Source organism: Bos mutus, chromosome 15 (genome assembly GCF_027580195.1).
Source record: "Bos mutus isolate GX-2022 chromosome 15, NWIPB_WYAK_1.1, whole genome shotgun sequence".
Taxonomy (NCBI): Eukaryota; Metazoa; Chordata; class Mammalia; order Artiodactyla; family Bovidae; genus Bos; species Bos mutus.
In genome coordinates, this window is record NC_091631.1 from 2,680,944 (window position 1) to 2,696,213 (window position 15,270).

The window sequence follows — 15,270 nt, forward strand, 5'->3', positions numbered from 1 at the left end:
TATTAATGAAACACTTAAGACACTGCTTGGCACACATAAATGTTCAATAATTACTACCTACTATTATTATCTATGGATTCATAGCTGCACTATAATAGAGCAATACAGATTTGCTCAGAAAAATTATCCAAAACTTGGAAATACTGGAAAAAGGTGAGCAGCATGTCTTTTCAGGGTCATTCTAAGGCTTTCTCTAACTCCTTGGGCAGCCAAGGATTTATTTAGGAAAATGAACCTGGTTTGATTGTTCACTATTGATTAAAGTTCCAGACTTAGTGAAGTTGTGTATTACTCAGAGTTTTGTCCGGTAGAAATGCAAACGGTATCTGTCTTATAGAAACTATCACCCCAGAGTTTACATTTTACTGCCGTATAGCACAGGAACCGTTGGATATCTAACCCAACAATCTTCCCTGCATTCTAAACTTTCTTTCATTAAGTTGATGGAGTTTCTTTTGTTAATTTTATCAAGTTTACTGCCTATAGTGATCTTTCAAATGCTCCTTGAATTAGCCTTAATAGCTTACTCTTTTCTTCCTTGATAAATTGCGTAACCTCTTTGATGTGTTTCTCTTACATTTGTAGAAGTCACAGTTTTCAGTTTTGAAAACTGGGTTTTCATAGACTAAAGGATACAAGCCAAGTCTATGATAACGGTTGTCTCTAAAGAAAGAGAGGCTTGGAACTAGGATAGATCACATGGGGATTTCAGTGACCTTTAATGTATTATTTCTCTGATTTAAAAATAAAAGAGAGACCTATGATATGTGGCAGAAGCCAACACATTATAAAGCAATTATCATCCAGTTAAAAATTAAAAAAAAAATCTGAAGGGGCTTCCTTGGTGGCTCAGTGGTAAAGAATCCACCTGCCAACGCAGGAGACACAGGTCTGATCCCTGGTCCAGGAGGTTCCCGTGGGCCGTGGAGCAATTGAGCCTGTCCCCACAACGCCTGAGCTCGCTCGCTGGAGCCGGGAGCTGCACCTGCTGAAGTCCGTATGCCTATGGCCAGTGCTCCCCAGAAGAGAAGCCGCTGCAGTAAGAAGCCCGCGTGCTGCAGGGGGGACTCGTGCCTGCTCGCTGTAGCGAGGGGAAGGCCCCAGCAGCAAGGAAGACCCGACACCGCCAACAGTAAAGAAAGAAAGAAAATTACAAAATACATAAAATTTTTATGAAAAGATCTGAAGCATAGATAGTACAAACATCTACAGTTACTAAGCCAAAATAGTGGACATACGATATCATATTCATCTCTGGGTGTTTTTAAGTTTCCCCAAAAATGAAGCGGTAAAGTACCTAAGCAACTTTTAGGGCAAGATAGAAAGTACTATGCACTCATTAATCCCAAATTATTGATCCCACAGCATTTAAGAGGATGGAGGCTTTGTCTAAAGATTGTACACTGGGGGCCCAGGAGACATGAGTTAAAGCTCTGAGTCCAAAACTAATTAGCTGCGTGACCTTGGGTAGGAAACTTCCTTTCTTTGAATATCAGTTTTGTTGTCTGTAAGATAAATACTGAAAAATTATTTTCTTTACTTCACCCTACTTATGAATTTTGAACAGTAAATGGCGTGAAAAGAATTGCAAGAAAGTTTTTTTCTGTGGTGCTTCAGAGCTCTTTAAAATTAGTATTAATATGCACTCCCATGTTTATGGAAACATCTCTCAGGATAGCCATATGTGGAGACAACCCGAATGTCCATCACCGGATGAATGGATACAGAACGTGTGGTGTGAATATTCAACGGGATGTTCTCCAGCCGTGAGAAAGGCTATCATGCCATTTGCAGCAACAGAGAATGGACTCTGAGAGCAGGAAGCTAAGGGAGAGAAGTCAGACAGAGGCACACAAATACCACATGACACCACTTACATGAAGAATCTAAAAAACATCTGAACTCTACAAAGAGAGGAAAATGGTGGTTGCCAGGCACTGGGAAGTGAGCCAGGTCTGATGCTGTTAGAGGCACAAACTTGCACCAAACGGTAAATCCCAGAGACCTAGTGCAGAAACAGTGAACACAGACAATACTTCTTATGGTCGTCGAACCTTCTAAGAGACTCTGTGTGTGTTTGTCTTAGTCGCTCAGTCATGTCCAGCTGCTTGCAACACTGTGGGCTGTAGCTCCCCAGGCTCCCCTGTCCACAGGATTCTCCAGGCAAGAACACTGGAGTGGGCTGACCCAGGGATGGAACCCCGGTCTCCTGCATTGCCAGGCAAATTCTTTACCGTCTGAGCCACCAGGGAAGCCTAAGAGACTAGATCTTCATTAATCCAACCACCAAAAAGAAACAATACTTATATGACAATTAGAGGTGCTACTTATCATTACAAGGGCAACTATACATAAAACTATCAAATTAGCATGTTAAACACCTTAAATTGGCACAAGAAATATGATATGTCAGGTGGATTTCAATTTGAAAAATAAAATTAGGATTCAAAGGTTCAAACATATACAAGGCAGATAGTATGATAAATTAATTCAGATTTACTTCTTATCCAACTTGAACAGTTAACAATTTTAGCATTTTTACCATCACCTCTTCTCCCACTCAGATTTTAACTTTTAATATAACTTATTTGATAATTGTAATGTATTTTAACATAACTTTTTAAGTTGCAAAAATAATACAGGCTTCCCTCCTAGCGCAGTCGGTAATGAATCTGCCTGCAATGCAGGAGAGCCAGGTTTGATTTCTGGTCAGGGAAGATCCCCTGGAGAAAGAAATGGCAACCCACTCTAGTATTTTTGCCTGGGAAATCCCATGGACAGAGAAGACTGGTGGTGCACAAGAGTCGGACATGACTTAGAGACTAAACCACACCACATACACCCTTTAGCCTCACCAATTCTTTATTTTTGCCCCATTTATATACACAAGGCGATGGCACCTCACTCCAGTACTCTTGACTGGAAAATCCCATGGACGGAGGAGCCTGGTGGGCTGCAGTCCATGGGGTCACTAAGAGTCGGACACGACTGAGCGACCTCACTTTCACTTTTCACTTTCGTGCATTGGAGAAGGAAATGGCAACCCACTCCAGTGTTCTTGCCTGGAGAGTCCCAGGGACGGGGGAGCCTGGTGGGCTGCCGTCTATGGGGTCGCACAGAGTCGGACACAACTGAAGCGACTTAGCAGCAGCAGCAGCAGCATATAAACATATGTACATAATAAACACATAAAATATTAATGCATGCATGTGTTTGCTCAGTCTTGTCCAACTCTTTGCAATCCTCTGGACTGTAGCTTGCCAGGCTCCTCTGTCGTGGGATTTTCCAGGTAAGAGTACTGGAGTTGGTTGCCATTTCCTACTCCACATAAACTATTCATGTATGTAACATTCAGAACCATTATCACTAGACACTTTAGTGAGCAGTTCCTAGGAAAACCCCATAGAGTTACCAAAACTGGGACACCTTGCCATCATATAGTTTTGTCATCTAATCCACGGTTCATATTTAGACTTGTCTGCTGCTGCTAAGTCACTTCAGTCGTGTCCGACTCTGTACGACCCCAAAGACGACAGCCCACCGGGCTCCCCCGTCCCTGGGATTCTCCAGGCAAGAACACTGGAGTGGGTTGCCATTTCCTTCTCCAATGCATGGAAGTGAAAAGTCAAAGTGAAGTCGCTCAGTCGTGTCTGACTCTTAGCAACCCCATGGACTGCAGCCCACCAGGCTCCTCCGTCCATGGGATTCTCCAGGCAAGAGCACTGGAGTGGGGTGCCATTGCCTTCTCCGTTAGACTTGTCAATTCTCTCCAAAATATATTCTTTATTTTTCCCTATGCGTCCACCTGATAATCTTAAAGAAATTTCCAGAATCTCTAAGTGTATCTTTTCCTGGACTTTATTTTAATGAACACTTGTTGTTTTTCAGTCACTCAGTTGTGTCTGACTCTTTGAAACGCCGTGGACTACAGCACGCCAGGCCTCCTGTCCTTCACCACCTCCCAGAGTTTACCCAAACTCATGTCCACTGAGTCAGTGATGCCATCCAGCCATCTCCTCCTCTTTAATGACCATATGTGACCATTTCTCGATGTCGTTGCCCTAGCGCCTGGTCTTCCCATTGGGTAATCCAGGCCTGACTCAGAGCAGAGTGGAACCATCGCACCTCAGCTGAGAGCCGCTGGGTCATGTACCCTGTACTTCTCTTCAGCTCAAACACTCATGATTCCAGAACCTCCACCACCCCTACTCCAGGAGCCTCAGCTGAGCCATCAAGGGACAGGCTCAGGGGAGCAGTGTCAGCTGACAAATAGAGAGGAGGCCCTCTCCCCACCACCCACAAAGCAGAGTCAGAGAGAGGAAAAGAGGGGGAAAGCCACAGCTGGGAGATGATCCAAATGCATTTTTGCTCCTGGTTAACCATTCCCTTGGCTCCTCCTTACACCCATTGGCATTTCCTGTGCTTAAATGCTAGCTTCACTTCTGAAAATAAAATTTTTTTAATTGCTAATATAAATAAACCACCCATTCTGTTGACAAGATTCCCAGCACCTCCTTGGATGAGTCCCTGGTGGCTGATGCCAGGAGAGCTTCCCAGGATGCCTGCCCCAGGGTGCCCACCCCCTCAGGGCTCCAGCAGGGCTGGGACACAGAACAGCAAGGAAAGGGGCTTAGCCCGGCCTGACCCGCCCTAGACTCACTCTCCGTGGGGCTCAGCATCACCGACTCGTCCTCCAGGGTTGGAGCCCAGGGCAGGTCCTCAGTGTCCAGCCAAGGCCCCCTGGGCCCTTCAGTACAATAGCTGGGAAAACTGGCCTCCAGATTCCAGAAAGCCCCCACAGGGGGCAAGACAACATCCCTTCACCCATAATTCAGAGTCCAGGGAGGAGGCTGGACGGCTCCCACCTCTCCTTCTGAGTCTCCCTACAGCCAAGGTGGAACCACCAGCGCCAGCTCCTCAAGGAGACCCTAACTTCCTTTTCCTCAAGACCAAACTAAGTAACCAGATTCTGCAGGGCATCATCCCTTCTGCCCTGAGACTGACCCTCCCGCAGTCCCAGGACAGGAGGTGGGCCCGGTGTGTTTCAGGGCCTCCCGGAGCTCTGAGCCGCCACAGCACCTGGGGTCCTGAGGGGCAGAGCCAGCTGATGAACTGGCAGGAGCAGAGGTGGCCTCGGCTTCAGTCCTGAGGGCCGCTCCCTGTTCCCCTGAGCCGGGTGCCTGCCATCAGCTCTGAGTCCAGGAACAGCTCTAGAGAGAACCCCAAAGACACGGGCTGGAGTGGACATGAGTCCTGGAATCCCCCGCGTGCCTGGTGGGGAGGATCCTGAGTTCCCACTGGAGCTGTGCCAGGTGGGAGCACTGCCCGCTGAGGTGGGTGATTGTCCATCGGAAGTCCTGCTGAGTTCCCCCACCAGAGCTGGTTCAGAGAGCTGAGGCCGCCTGTTCTCTCCTCCTTCCTCTCCCCCAAATCTGGACGCACCCCACCCCCTACTCTGCCAGCCTGTAAGCATTTCCTGAGACCCCACTGCCTTCAGGGGTCCTGCCCACTACGTGTTCCTAATCTAACCTGGGCGTGAAAGCTAACATAACTTGCAGGTCGACCCTGTCTCCAGAAGCGTGCTAAGTGCATTAACACTCGTTCCGTCCCTATCGCACAGAATCTGAGGAGAACTGAGCAAGCTGAGGCTCAAGGAGGTTGAGTTGCTCTGCCGAGTCTCCTGACTCTTCCTCTGCACTTTTTGCCCGGTGGAAATGTTCTGTTTACCGAGGAGGCTAATTCCCACTCCAGGCTGTCACACACCCTCCTCTGCACCGTCAAGCTGCCCCGTCGTCGCTGTTCAGGCCCCAGCTCCTCTCCCTCTCTGAAGCCCTCACTGTTCACTGCAACGGCTCCTACCACAGAGTGGGCACCACGCAATTCACCCCATGTCCCAGGAGCGGGTCTGTGTCTCAACAATATTTCAAGGTCCTAAATGACCAAAGCCCTGCTTTATGCTATTTTGACAATTGTTGTTTAAATACTTTTGAACAACTGCAATTGTTCGAATATTTTTTGCATAACAGAGACTATTCAAGAATTTGCTCTTTGCTGGATACAAAACCGAGAATAGCCTCTGCTTGAGAAGTTCTAATGTAATAAAGAAACAAAACAATGCAGTTGGAGGTGGGTGGGGAAGGAAGACTCAGAAAGGTTGACCAAGCCCGGATAAGTGAGTGTAAATGCATCTGTGTGAGTCACATTCAGCCTCCAGCTTGCAGCAGCACACACGAGGGAATTCCGCTGGGTGAGGGGAGGCCCCTGGCAGGGCTGAGGCAGGACTTCTCGGGCGTCATGGAGGACATCCGCAGGCTCTTCGCTATCTGGGAGCCTCGGGTCCGTCTGCAAGGCTGTCAGTCAAGGCCGTCGTCAGTGAGGATTATCATAGATGGGCCTCTGAAGGACTCACGTGTTCCTCTGGGAGTCGGGCGGGAGGAGTAGGTGAGGAGGGAACCTAGTCTGTCTGGACCAGGGAAGATGGTGAGAAAGGGGGAGCAGGAGAGGAGGACCAGAGCCCTCACTTACTGGGAAGCAGGATGGAGGCACTCAGCCTAAACCCAGAGCTGAACGACTCTGTGTGTATGTGTGTAAGTGTGTGTGAGTGTGTGTGAAAGTGTGTGTGAGTATGTGGGTGTGTGTGTGTGAGTGGATGTGTGTCTGAGCGTGTGTGTGAGTGTGTGTGTGAGGGTGTGTGTGTGAGTATGAGTATCGTGAGAGTGTGTGTGAGAGTGTGTGAGTGAGTGTGTGTGATGTGTGGGTGTGTGAGTGTGTTTGTGTGAGTGTGAGTTGTGTGTGTGAGTGAGTGTGTGCGAGTGTGTGTATGAGTGTGTATGAGTGTAAGAGTGTGTGAGTGTAAAAGTGTGTGTGTCTAAGTGTGTGAGTGTGTGTATGTGAGTGTGTGTGTGTGTGTGTGTGTGTAATCTGGGTCATCCTATGAGAGAAAAAGATAAACATCAACATTCATTGTGGACCGGAGACTCATGGACATTTTCATTTGGGCAAAATTAAGCCCTAAACCAAGAAAGTTACAAAAGGAGGAGCGAATATGAAAATTACACTAGTCACCTAGGTGGGGAAACAGAAGTCCAGGGCAGGAAGCTGATTTTGCCGGTTACATTTCAAGGCTGAATCATATGAGAGGATTCCACCACACCAGCGGGACCCTGACTTTCAGCGCTGCATACTGTGACCTGTATTTAGGGGTACAGGCACAAGAGAATGGGGATGACCTTACATTTACTGATGATTCACTATGTTCCTGGAGAAGGCAATGGCACCCACTCCAGTCCTCTTGCCTGGAAAATCCCATGGACGGAGGAGCCTGGTGGGCTACAGTCCATGGGGTTGCTAAGAGTCAGCACGACTGATCGACTTCACTTTCCCTTTTCCCTTTCATGCATTGAAGAAGGAAATGGCAACCCACTCCAGTGTTCTTGCCTGGAGAATCCCAGGGACGGGGGAGCCTGGTGGGCTGCCGTCTATGGGGTCGCACAGAGTCGGACACGACTGAAGTGACTTAGCAGCACTATGTTCCAGATATGCAGAGGTGTTCACAATTTGTTTTTTTTCACCTAGGGCACAGAGCAACCCTAAATAGATATATTTTCCCTCTTCCATAGTGACACAAATAAGGCCATGGATTAAGCCTATCCAAGGAGACACAACCCGTGTCTCAGCCGCTGACACAAACACTGCCACTGTCAGAACTAAGACTCAGGTCCGCCTGGCCTCACAGCCCACGTCCCGTCCACTATGGAGACTCAGGTCCGCCTGGCCTCGCAGCCCACGTCCCGTCCACTATGGAGACTCAGGTCCGCCTGGCCTCGAAGCCCACGTCCTGTCCACTATGGAGACTCAGGTCCGCCTGGCCTCGCAGCCCGAGTCCCGTCCACTATGGAGACTCAGGTCCGCCTGGCCTCACAGCCCACGTCCTGTCCACTATGGAGACTCAGGTCCGCCTGGCCTCGCAGCCCACGTCCTGTCCACTATGGAGTCTCAGGTCCGCCTGGCCTCGAAGCCCACGTCCCGTCCACTATGGCAGGACGCTTATCGTTACAGCCCACGCCCCGTCCACTGTGGCAGGACGCTCCTTGTTTACTTTTTAAATATGTACTTGTCTGACTGTGCCAGGTCTTCGTTGCCACATGTGGGATCTAGTTCCCTGACCAGGATTCGAACCCAGGCCCCCTGCACTGGAAGCGCAGTGTCTTAGCCGCTGGATCACCAACGAAGGCCCCATTACTTCCTTTCGAAGAAGACTTATACCTGCTTGGTGTTCTCCTGTATTGTACCTTGCACAGGTGGGCACGCTCAGTAGTACTGTCTGAGTGATGATCAGTTGCCATCTCTGCAGATGACGCCTGGAGAACTAGCCCTGCCGCTGGCAACTACACCCCCGACACCCAGCTCATCTTGCTGGATTCTCCAATGACCCAGACCTCCAGAAGCTTCTCTCTGGAGGCTTGCTGCTCATCTATGTCATGACCGTGGTGGGAAACCTGGGGATGGTGGCGCTCAGCCTCATGGAGTCCTGCCTCCGCAGTCCCGTGGATTCTTTCTCAGCGTCCTCTCTTTCCTTGATATCTGCTACTCCTCTGTGGTCACACCCAGGCTGCTGGTTGACTTTCTGGCCTCTGACAGGTCCATCCCCTTCAACGGCTGCTTGGTCCAGATGACCTTCTTTGTGATACACGCCACAGCTGAGAGCTTCCTGCTGGCTTCCATGGCCTGCGACCGCTGCACGGCCACCTGCCGACCTCTCCACTACGGCTCCGTCATGACCAGGGGCACCTGTCTCCAGCTGGTGGCTGCTTCCTCGCTTTCGGTGGCGCTAATCTTGCTGTCGAGACTGGGAATGTCTTTGCCCTGCCTTTCTGTGGGCCCAACCAGGTACTGCACTACTTCTGTGACATCCAACCCCTTCTCCGCTGGGCCTGTGCCAACACAGCCATGGCAGGAGTGGTCCTCTATATCTTCTCTGCCCTGGCTACCTATCTACCTGCTGCCCTCGTCCTCACCTCCTACGGCCTGGCCTTGGTGGCCATTGGGAGGATGCGCTCGGCAGCTGGGAAGGAGAAGGCCCTCTCCACGTGTGCCTCCCACTTCCTGGCCATTGCCACCTTCCACAGCACCGTGATTTCACCTACGTCCAGCCTCATGGATCCACCGACGATACCAGTGACCAGGTCGTGTCTGTCTGCTGCACCTTCATAACCCCCATGCTCACCCCCATCATCTAGAGCCTCCGCAACAAGGAGGTGAAGGAGGCCCTGCAGAGGAAGCTCCTGCTAAACCCTGCGAGGCTGTTTGTTGGCAAGAGGAAGGCATAGCGTCTTCCCAATCAGACTGTGAACCGTCCCAGCCAGGAGCAGCCTGGTTTGGAAGGAGAGGGAGGAAGTAAGAAAGAAACAGCAGTATCATAGTCTGTGATGGTCTTATTTTCCAATGAAGGATATTCATTCTGTAAAAACAAACTATTTAAAATCATACAGTTGGTGAGAGAGTGAGTATTCACAATCAGAGCTTCCACACAAAAATCAGAGCTATTTCAATTATCCCACAGCCACACGCCGTTTATTAGCAGCTCATCATAACTCCCAGGAAACATCACACCAGGGGCAACACAATTATTCTGGTTTTCCCACTGACTTAGTGGCATGGGGGTAGGCTCCAGGGGCTCAGTTCCTCCTTCCTGTTCCAAACAGAAGATGACCTGGGTAGAAGGGTCCTTATTTCTCACTGCTGCTATGTTTTCATGGGCTGTCCTGTTAAATAAAACCTCAGGATCAAAACAGAACTTTCCCAATACATGTTTTTCTAGACAGACATTTGTACATCTTTTAATTCTCCAGAGTGTATGTGTGTGTATGTGTGTGTGTGAGAGAGAGAGAAAGACATTTAGGCAGCTACAGCATGGTCTAAGATACGGTGCTTTAGGAGGCTGATCCGAAAAAATTCTATCTTAGGAATTCCCTGGCTGTCCAGCAGTTAGCCCTGGGTACTCCCACCACAGGGGGCATGCCTTCCAACCCTAGTGAATTAAGATCCTGCAAGCTGCTCAAGGCAACTCCCCCCAAAAAAACTGTCTATCTGGCCTGAATAGTTTTAACTATATGTGTAATATGAATATATATGTTTTAGAGAATCATACAAATGAAAAAGCGGAACCTGACGTAATTCAGGGTTGAATGCTGGACTAGAAGGCCTGCTCCTAAGTTAACACAAAGTCTTCATCTGCACTGAGTCGGATTCACCCTGATAATCGGAATCACTAAAAAGCCTTTTTTCAGATCTTTCCTAGGGATGTTATTCTAAATTTGAAAGTCTTACTATACAAATAGGTTTATCACAGTATCATTTTTTTAAAACAAAAAAATGAGCAGAAATGTAAATGCTTAAAGAAGGAATACTATTTAAAGAATCACTCCCTGCATGGATTATGATAGAACCCCTAAATGTTATGAAGACTACATAATCCAGGGAAAACAGCAGGTCAGAACATCTAGAGTGTGATAAAAATGAGTAACAAAAAGCCTGGGAAAGTGTTGGGGGCCAGAGTGAGGCACTCCGCCCGTGGCAAAGGTTATGAGGAAGGAGGCTCGACATACGCAAAGGCGGGATCGAGCCTCAGGAGTCCCCCTGGAAATCCTCGAGCATCTACCCCCATAACCAGAGCCTGCCTACTTTACTACTTTGTGCTCTCACCTACACCTCTGACTACGGGGGGCTGTCCCCCACCACCTCTTTCAGAGAAGGAGTTAACTTAGAGCTCCAGTTAATAAAAACTCCTGGGTGTGACAAGAGTGTTTTAACCTACAAACTCCTCTGAAGGTTCTCTAGCCTGCCTGACAGGCTTGTCTGGCCACATGTGATTGCTCACAGCATCCCAACCGTGAGAGGAACGAGATGCTTTAAACCTTCTAAAAACAGGTTCCTTAGAAAAGTTAGAAAACTATTAGTATAAGTATAATGGGCTGATTAGAAATTGTATTGGTGAAGGGTTTTTCATTTGTTGAGCCAATGTTTGTTGCTAAGACTCCACATCCCCTGCCCTTACACACATTAATGAATATACAGAAGAAATAAGTATTAACCTTTGATATTAATCACGTTAGACCTTAGGCTAAGTAAATTCTTTCCTTAACTAAAACCCACTATACCCTCACCCTACAGGAATGTAACTTTATTTGGGTGGTGTCTGTTTTAAGAATAATCACCCCTGGAGAAATAAGTGTCCTGGTTGACTGACCGCTGTCACAAGGAGAGGGTCATAAATTGTCAGCAGGCCCCCCTGGCCAAAAGATGATGTAACACCCCTAAGACCTCTGTATACATTTGTATGAAGCACCTGACTTTGATAAAAGTCAGGACTGCTGACCCCACGTGACTTTTGCATAACATCTCAGTGTATAAAAGTAGACCATGGAAAATAAAGAATTGGGATCAGTTTCTCGAAATACTGGTCTCCCCATGTCGCTCTCTCTCTCACTCTGGCTGAGTCTCCATCTGGAGCGCGGAACCCACCATGCTTACTAATTATGCCTGGGCTTCTAAGATCCGACCAGGGAGGCCTCAGTGTCTCCTCTCCTTCGGGAGAACGGAAGGACGCCTGCGGCCTACGTAAGTGGTGCAAGCTTCTTGTCTTGAAGTTTTATTGGTCTCCCGCGTAAACCAAGCTACTCAGCCTCTTTTCTCCACTGAATTTTCCTACTGAGCTATCCTCATCCTATTACTCTTTATATCTTTGGTAAAATATTTAAATAAATAGGTCGCCGACACCGTCCCCGCTTCGAATACCCTGGATCAGCCGGGGCTGGACCCCGGCAGGAAAGTGTATATATAACAGAATCACTTTACTGTGGACCGGAAATTAATACAGTATTGTAAATCAACTATATGTCCATCAACTAGACTTCAAATAAAAAATTTTTTTAAAGTTGTATAGAGTGCTTTAAATTACCTGGCCTGAGGTTGGATCATAGCACTTCAACCCACATGCCATTCACCTGAAACCCAATCACATGACTTCAACATAACTGTAATGGAGACTGGGGAATATAGCCTTCTTTTTAATCCAGACATAGAAAAACTAAGTGATATTTAATAGATACATAGCTTTGCCTCTGTCACTGGCCAACTGGGCAGCTGATTACACCATCATCTGTATGAAGTTCTAAAACACCACCAGATTAACGTTGAAATAAACTGCTGGTTAACTCACACTTCTACGTAATTGAGGTGGACCGTTTCTTTGGGTGGGAATGTTTAAGCGTCCTTTGCCTGTGCTGAGCTACTTCTGTTGAGTATTTTTTGAATCACAGACTAAGTTCATGGTTTCCTACAAGCAGTAAAATTGCTAGTTGACAGCTGCCTGAGGTTGGAGGTCGCACTTCCCTTGAATTCTAAAACTAAATGATGGGGCTTCCCTGGTAGTCCAGTGGTTAAGCCTCCGCCTTGAAATGCAAAGACGGTTCGATCCCTGGTCTGGGAAGATCCCACATGTGCATGCGTGCTAAATCTCCTCAGTCGTGTCCAACTCTCTGTGACCCTATGGCCCACCAGGCCACCCTGTCCATGGGATTCTCCAGGCAAGAATACTGGAGTGGATTACCATGCCCTCCTCCAGGGGTTCTTCCCGATCCAGAAATCAAACCTGCGTCTCTTAAGTCTCTTGCATTGGCGGGTGGGTTCTTTACCACTAGCACCACCTGGGAAGCCCTACATGCTGTGGGCAACCCAGCCCGTGGGCCACAACTGCTGAGCCCGCATTCTAGGGCCAGTGAGCCTCAACTACTGAAGCCCACTCGCCTAGAGCCTGTGCTTCAGTAATAAGACAAGCCAGCTCAATGAGTAGACCGAGCACTGAAGGAAGAAAAGCCCCCGCTCAGAGCAACTAGAGAAAGCCCACATGTAGCGACAAAGACCCACCACAGCCAATAATAATAATAAAACAAATAAATATTTTTAAAAAAAAAACTCATTTTCTCAAAAAAATAAGGCACAATCTGGTAGTATTTACTAAGAGGAATCTTATCTAAGTTTAAACCCTGTAATATATCACCCAAGAGTGAAGTGAAATGGCTCAGTCGTGTCCGACTCTTTTCGACCCCATGGACTGTAGCCTACCAGGCTCCATCCATGGGATTTTCCAGGCAAGAGTACTGGAGTGGGTTGCCATTTCCTTCTCCAGGGGACGTGTCCCCCTCATTGCAGGCAGACGCTTTACCATCTGAGCCACCAGGGAGGCCCCACCCAAGAGTGGGTACATGCAAACACCTATATTCCTCAAGGGAGAATAAGAAATCACAAAAAGGAAAGCGTTTTGAAAACACGAAAGTCAGGAAACAAAAAGTGCAAGATAAATGTGTATGTGATATGTCTCTACTCCACTACACCGCTGCTGGACACATATTTATACTTTCAATCTGAAGAGCGGCAAATTAGTATCCTGTCCCGTTCCCTGTTCTCTCCTCAACATCCAGGACAATGCCTGATTGATTATAGCCACTTGTTAAAATATGCTCCATCAATGAGTGGATGGGCCTCTACCAGCTTTTCCCCTTGGACCTGAGGCATGGTCACTCCCTGAGAGCGTTTGAGAAATGGAGAATCTGGGACCCCACCCAGACCTACCAAATCAGAATCTGCATTTTAACAAGACCCCCAGGTGACTGGGGTACACATTAAATTCTGAGAAGCACCGATACAAGTGCCACAATTGAGCTCTAAACTCAAGAATAAACATGGTATGCAATGCTCCTCCCAGGGCTCACAGTGTACCTGGGAGCACATTCCCAGCGGAGCCAAAGCAGGACAAAACCAAGATATGACAGAACTCTGTCCTCTTCCTTGACCCCTTCACCACCATCTGTAACCCACATCAGTTCAGTTCACTCATGTCCGACTCTGCAACCCCATGGACTGCAGCACGCCAGGCCTCCCTGTCCATCACCAACTCCCGGAGTTCACTCAGACTCATGTCCATTGAGCCGGTGATGCCATCCAGCCATCTCATCCTCTGTCATCCCCTTCTCCTCCTGCCCTCAATCTTTCTCAGCATCAGGGTCTTTTCAAATGAGTCAGCTCTCCGCATCAGGTGGCCAAAGTATTGGCGTTTCAGCTTCAACATCAGTCCTTCCAATAAACACTCAGGACTGATCTCCTTTAGGATGGACTGGTTGGATCTCCTTGCAGTCCAAGGGCCTCTCCAGAGTCTTCTCCACCAACACAGTTCAAAAGCATCAATTCTTCAGTGCTCAGCTTTCTTTATAGTCCAACTCTCACATCCATACATGACTACTGGAAAAACCATAGCCTTGACTAGACAGACCTTTGTTGGCAAAGTAATATCTCTACTTTTTAATATGCTGTCTAGGTTGGTCATAACTTTCCTTCCAAGGAGTAAGCATCTTTTAATTTCATGGCTGCAGTCACCATCTGCAGTGATTTTGGAGCCCAAAAAAATAAAGTCAGCCACTGTTTCCCCATCTATTTGCCATGAAGTGATGGGACCAGATGCCATGATCTTCGTTTTCTGAATGTTGAGCTTTAAGCCAACTTTTTCACTCTCCTCTTTCACTTTCATCAAGATGTAAGTGAAACCTACATCAGCGGTCCCTAATCTTTTTGTCCCCAGGAATCGACCTCGTGGAAGATAATTTTTCCACCAACTGCGGTGGAAGGATTGTTGCAGGATGGTTCAAGTGCATTATATTTGTTGTGCGCTTTATTTCTACTGGGGTTTCCCTGATAGCTCAGTGGTAAAGAATCCGCCTGCAATGCAGGAGACCCCGGTTTGATTCCTCTGTCAGGAAGATCCGCTGGAGAAGGGATAGGCTACCCACTCCAGTATTCTCAGGCTTCCCTGGTGGCTCAGCTGGTAAAGAATCTGCCTGCATGTGGGAGACCTGGCTGCAATCCTTGGGTTGGGAAGATCCCCTGAAGAAGGGAAAGGCTACCCACTCCAGTGTTCTGGCCTGGAGAATTCCATGGACTGTATAGTCTGTAGGGTCGCAGAGTCAGACACGACTGAGTGACTTTCACTCATTTCTATTATCATTATATTAGCTTTGCCTCAGACCATCAGGCATTAGATCCTGAGGTGGGGAACCCCTGATGTACCTTAAAACGAGCATTAAGAGGAGATTCAGTGTGAATAAGGGCATCGTGTTGCCTAAGGGTGGGCTGATAGGACAGAAATGTCACTACCATTGTGTTAACCTTGGTGGGAAGAGTTGCCATCACGGGTTAACACTGTGTATGACTGTGGCT

The 15,270-nt window shown here is 47.9% G+C and overlaps 1 pseudogene; it reads left to right on the forward strand.

Annotated features, from left to right (window-relative positions):
- The first annotated feature begins 8,353 nt into the window (after window positions 1-8,353).
- Window positions 8,354-9,329, forward strand: LOC102276439 (olfactory receptor 5AP2-like; annotated as a pseudogene).
- Window positions 9,330-15,270: the final 5,941 nt, after the last annotated feature.